At 40.2% G+C, this 6,503-nt stretch overlaps 1 long non-coding RNA gene across 1 annotated transcript; it reads right to left on the bottom strand.

The window, feature by feature from the left end:
- Positions 1 to 1,399: 1,399 nt before the first annotated feature.
- On the bottom strand, positions 1,400 to 5,334 carry LOC138952643 (uncharacterized). The gene is made up of 2 exons (XR_011451400.1): positions 4,601 to 5,334; positions 1,400 to 3,813 (listed from the first exon to the last, which is right to left on the bottom strand). It is a non-coding gene; the product is annotated as an uncharacterized lncRNA (long non-coding RNA).
- Positions 5,335 to 6,503: the final 1,169 nt, after the last annotated feature.

Raw genomic sequence — 6,503 nt, 5'->3', positions numbered from 1 at the left:
TACCCCACACCCCCACGTGGCAGCAGGACCGGGCAGAATGGAAACAATGGCGCAGAAATGAAGAACATATCTGAGAAATACTTGGAACGAATTGGAGTCTTAAAAGATACCTTTCCTATCATGTAAACCCTCTTGTAAATAATCTGACATCTTTCCAGGCTCAGTTTTACATTGGAGTATCGCTTCCTCTTGTGATACCCGGAAAACTCTGTAGCCTGACTGTTGTTGTCGTTGTTTTTTTGTTCACAGCGAGCCATTTTTTGCTGACATTATTTAACAACTTAGATCTACGTCAATCCTCACACGAAATTTTAACAAACAAAATTCCTTTTCTGCCCAGGAAGCCATCAGACTGGTGATTCTAGGCATGTCACGTCATGATAAATTATATGGATGTTTTTTTTATAACATGCGTTTTGGTAAATACCGGTAATGTACACCAGTTCGAAATGAGGTTACGAACATTTGATTTCATTATGTTCTTAATTTGATGTTATTGCTTGCAATAACAACAAGAACAAAACGCAAAGGATGCTGCCCACCTAGCAAATTTAAAGCTTAACAAACAACAACAACAAAAACAAAAAAACATAAAAACAACCACAACAAACAACTTGAAAACAAACAAAACGTGAACAATAATAATAATTGTCAGTAAGTACTGGTGTCACATGACTGATGTGAACCAGTTGATTGGCTAATGGCGATGCGCTAAAACTGTTAGCGCACTCTTGGAGTGCGCTAACTTTTCCACAGAGCGTATTCTTACGCCCTTTACCTAAGCAAGACTGTGCTCTCATCCTCAGAATTAATTACTGACATGTAGCTTATATTCTCCACAATACCAAATGACCATAAATTCCCTACTTCTCAATTAAAGCAGAAGTGGTTTTTTTTTCTGACAGATTGCATGTGCCTGTGCCACAGTGCGGCTGCCACTGATCTAAAAATAGAAGCCGCTGGGTTTCATCTAATTCTCGCCGACTTGCATAGATTCTTCTCATCGTGTTAGTGGCATGTAGCTTATCATCCACATTACCAAATGATGAGTTAATATAAAATTCCCACCCGCTAGCAGAAAACACAAGTGTTATTCCGATAACGTACCAGCTAGACCAGTTTGGAAGACTGACTCGATCGACTCTGTCATACCAAAGAAACTACAATGGGAAGAAGGATAACTTCCTCATTGGGCATGCTTAGAAATGAGAATGGCTAAATACGAGTTATTCCCCTTTGCTGCATGCTGATCAGGCTGTCTCCTGCTTTGTTATGACTAGTACAGTCGATCTTTCTCATGTTGTGACTTGCTTTATTTTCACATTTTCGGTATTTAAAACAGCAAACACACACACACACACACACACACACACACACACATACACTGAAGAAGTTTCCATTCTGATTCGGTTATTTTATTTGGTGCTATATGTTTGCTTCACATTGTTTCTTCTTTTACATTGCTTGAGGTATCCCAATTCGCTAAACACATCCATAATGCATGCATGGCTCATTCGAAAGAGGGCAACTGAACAACTGATGCCCAATAGCAATAAATACTGAACAACTGAACAATAAATAGCAATAAATGATGACAGCGCCAAGTTTTTAAGTACAAAGTGAAATCCTGTGACTGGACAAAGGCACAATTACAAAATACAAATAAAAAAATCGAGGCTCATTTTAAATTAAGTTCTCAGCTCATGGGGAAGCATAAGGTGACCCTAGAAACCGAAATTAGGAGACCTCCCGCCCCCAGGGCAGACTACACAAAAAAAAGGGGGGGGGGGGCTAATTTGTGAAAAAGTATAAAAGGAATCGAAAACTGTATACATGTATTTAGTTAATACCCCAAAAATTGTATAGTATATACAATGTCAGACCCTAAAGAAAGTTTGTTAGTCATTGCTTAGGCAAAACAAAGCAAAATAGCCTGTTTACGGTATCCCGACCAACCCTATTTTTCTAGACCAACCCTAGACTTTTTTTGGGGGGCATTTGGAGAAAAAGAAAAAGAAAAAAAAATCAATTTTGTTCCTGTTTTTTTGCAAAATAATTTAAAAAGATGGTTATAAAAAAAAATTAAGAAAAGCCGATTTATCGACCCTCTTTTTGTGTGCCTATGTTACTGTAAACAGACTAAAAGGTACATCAGAAACAACACACCAGGGAGGGTCCAAAATTGTATCAAAATATAGATGGTAGGGAATTCAAAATAAAAAAGACAATAGACAAAACATGTACTTCGGCTCATAGAGCCTTCTTTAATTTTTGACTCATTAAGTCCATGCTCCGAGAGTCCTTTTTTTAATTTTGAATTGCCTACCATCAATTTTTTTTTATACAATTTTGGACCCTCTTTGTACGGAGAGAGTTGGCAATTGTTAATCACATTCTCTCATCTCATTGACTCTCCTTCAGCTCCTTGGTAACATGCGTTCCCGTCTCTGCCAGGATTGGACACAGCAGCAGATAACCGGTAAATATGTAACAGGCATAAATGGCAAAATAGCTCGCCTCGCCTGATAATATATGAGACAACTGTTCTACTACAAAGTCTTTCTTGGGAGGCTTGGCTAATTTACTCGCTCGTTTTACACGGGGTTCCATCGTTTTCTTTTCTAATCGGAAAACCTTGCTCCTCAGTTTGTTGACCTTCTGCCGAAGTTCCGCTTCACGAGGGGATGGGGAGGATGACGACTTTGATGCTTTACATCCTATGTCCTCCAGGATCGCCTGAATGTCATCTAAAAAAGAAAACACACATAAAATAACATAACCATAACAAGTTACAACCTGGAAGAAATTAAAACATGTGTAATTAAATCACAAAATGAAAATAAACAATAGCGTAGGAAGGCAGGCCAGAAATGAAGTGTGTTAGCAACTATGGATACGATGTGGAACAATGATGGAATTGACCTTGTTTGGTACTGAATGGGTGAGGCCATTAGAACTGTACCCACGGAATACGCGCTATATAAGCTTCATATTGATTGATTGATTGATTGATTGATTAGGACAACAGTACCAGGTAAACTCCTCACACACCATGCCTCTTTCTTTCTTTCTTTATTTGGTGTTTAACGTCGTTTTCAACCACGAAGCTTATATCGCTACGGGGAAAGGGGGGGGGGGGGGGATGGGAATAGAGCCACTTAATTGTTTCTTGTTACACCATGCCTCTAACAGGATATGTTTCCCATCTTTACGTGTTGGAACTACAGGTACAATTTCATCCATCCATGCATCCGCCCTATACAGCTTCTTCTTCTTCTTCTGCGCTCGTGGGCTGAAACTCCCACGTGCACTCATTTTTTTTGCACAAGTGGAATTTTACGTGTATGATCGTATTTAGGCAGCCATACGCCGCTTTCGGAGGAAGCGTGCGGGGTATTTTTGTGTTTCTAAAACCCACCGAACTCTGACATGGATTACAGGATCTTTTTCGTGCGTACTTGGTCTTGTGCTTGCGTGTACACATGAAGGGGGATAAGTCACTAGCAGGTCTGCACATAAGTTGACCTGGGAGATCGGAAACATCTCCACACTTAACCCACCAGGCGGCCGCGACCGGGATTCGAACCCTCGACCTTCCGAGTTAATAGACCGACGTCTTACCACCCCGCCCGTCACCCTATACAGCAATTATCAACTATGTAATGGATGGGTTTAAACATTTTTTGATGTCAGGGTGTTCTTCATGGTTAAAAATCTCTTACCTGGTTGAACAATTTGTGCATCAGGCGACAGGTCGGTGCTGGCTTCATTTGTAGCTACCCTTTGCGATGGTGGCTTCCTCCCACTAGCAACCTGCAAATGCACAGCTCTTTAACTGACAAACTCACAACCAACACCCAGTCACAATGAAACAATTCTCCCAATTTCATGGCATTGGTCTTAGGCCACACAAAAAAGTGTATGTTTCTCGTAAGGCAAAACAAAAAATAATCTGTTTACAGTATCCGGACCGACCCTATTATTTTCCCACCGGCCCTAGACTTTTTTGGGGCATTAAAAAATTAAATTAAAATATTCAGATGGCTAAAATACAAAAATAAAAAGCCGACCTACCGACGCTATTTTTGGGGGGCCTATGTTACCTTAAACAGACTTTTTTTGTGGCCTAACATGACTAAAGGTGGAGATTTTTTTTCTAAACTTTTTTTTTTAAACCATCTTTTTAACTTATTTTGTTGAAAAGCAGGAAAACTATTGATTTTCGAATACCCCTTTTATTTTTGAAAATGCAAAATAAAAGTCTAGGGTCGTCGGGAAAACATAGGTAGGGTCAGGTGACCAGAAACATACAACTTTTTTGTTGTTGACGCCGACCCTATACTTTTTTTGCCATTTGGGGCTGTTTTTTGGCAAAATAAGTTCATCATATCATTATAATCAAGACGTCAATCCAAAATAAGTAACTTTTTTTTGTTGGCCTTATCATTTTTTTGCGCTAAATGCAAACAGGCATTATTTGATGGGAACAATGCTGTTTTTTTTCAATTCTTACATCAGCCTCAAACTTGTCATTACTCAGCCTGCATTTAATAGTGTGCTTCATTGGTTTGCAAAAACCTAAAACCAATAAATAAATAACCTTCGGTGGTGGATTGGGCACTGCAAACAATGTCGGGACAGCATTCCACACAAGTGATCACCTCTCTGCAGGATTGTTTTACTGGTTGGCCTCAAAGTGATCAGTACAAAGCTTGAGACCTTGAACATCAGCTGGCTGCAGCTTTTCAAAGTCCTCTCGCCTTGTGAATTGCATCCATATTCTGCACCTAGTTTGACAATAAAAACAACAATGTTATTGTTAAACTAAGCAAAAAGGAAAGACAAAAAAAGCTAAATCAGATCTTCAGTCTAAATCTAACGCTCTGCCTGAACGCAAAACGGATGAGTGATGTACCTTTGTACTGTAGTTTTCCCGTAAGCAAGGTTTGATAAAGGTTTCGGCAAATATGCCCACGGGTAGTTTGTCATCAAGTGTAAACTGTTGTTTTGTACTGACTGCTGACTCACACTCACAGTCGTAAGTACAGTGTACACATGCACACACAGGTACACACGCAGACACACGCGTACATAGTACAGCTAGTACAGAAATCTCAGGATGAACCGATCCATGCTATGTTTGTAATATTTCATTTGCATATTAGTTCTATAAATACTGTAGTATCATGATTCATACCAGACAAAAATGCCCAGAGACAGTTGGCTTATCTGAGTGAGTTGACTCGAGCCATTGCATTCTCATTCTGAAGAAGGTAAACCTGATGAAATAATCACTGCACAACCCACCTTTTTTCTTCTTTAGGGAACTTGTGGAAAGTTTTCCCGAAGCAGCTCTGTTTGTAACGGGCGTTCTTGCAACAAAAAGCCGAGCACAATTTACCACCACCTCGCACGCGATCGGTACCTACGCGATCCGCCATTTTGTTTTCGCCGTCAGCATGTAACTAGGGACGATAACCCACAAACACTTTTTCGCATTTTCTTCGCAAGTTCCACGTCTTCCTTATGTACAGTGTTTGGTCATACGTAGCCGCACTGACTACACTGAAATACGACTGCATCAGTTCAGTTTCCGAATTATTATTTCAAGGCAAGAACAATCGTAATCGAAAACGTGTAGGGTTCAGAACGTTCTTACCATTATAAGACTTATTACCAGCGTGCCTCGTGCGTGCAGACTCAGTCAGTGCAGACTGCATGCAGTGGTTTGATTGCCCTAGCAGACGACATAAACCCCGCTCAGCAAATTAACATGTTGGGCAAATGTGAACGAAAAAACGATGGGGATATAATACGTGTAGGGTTCAGAGCATTCTTACCGTTCATATTTAGTATCAGACTCCCCGATGAATGAAGATACAACACGAAAATATGCCACATTTGTTTTGAAAATGTGCGAACCGTCGAGTCCCGCGGCTTCGAGTCAATTCAAGGGGAGTCACTCCGCACAGTCAATCCGTCGAAGCTCGACTGGAGGTTTCGAATCGCAAATAATGAAGAGCACAGCCCTTTCTCCGAGTTCAAATGAGGTCTCTCTGAAAGATCATCACTGTTCAGATTAACGCTACACTGGAATTTACCAACAGAAATTAAAATGCGTGTGACGAAAGCACGACACACTTGAGACACCCCACACAAAAGTAGATCTTTACTGTACACGACCTGACCACACAGTTATGCCTATTCAAATGCGCGTTGCAAAATGTGCGCTTGGAATCTTCTTTTTTCTATGGCGGTACTGACAATATCGTTATTGAAACAATCCCAGTGCACTAAGGGATTTATAGAGCAAATCTCGAAAATAATTATTGAACTCAGCGCTATGCGCTTCGTTCAATAATGAATTTTCTCGATTTGCTCTATAAATCCCTTAGTGCACTGGGATGTCTCAATAACTTAAATAATAAAACATTCTTTTATAGCGCTGTTCACCGCCAAATGGCAGTCTCATGGCGCTTTACATTAGACATTAAAATTCAACA

The sequence above is a fragment of the Littorina saxatilis genome, linkage group LG17, assembly GCF_037325665.1.
Source record: "Littorina saxatilis isolate snail1 linkage group LG17, US_GU_Lsax_2.0, whole genome shotgun sequence".
Lineage (NCBI taxonomy): Eukaryota > Metazoa > Mollusca > Gastropoda > Littorinimorpha > Littorinidae > Littorina > Littorina saxatilis.
Note: the sequence above shows the minus strand (reverse complement) of the source record. Positions and strands in the feature narration are given on the sequence as shown.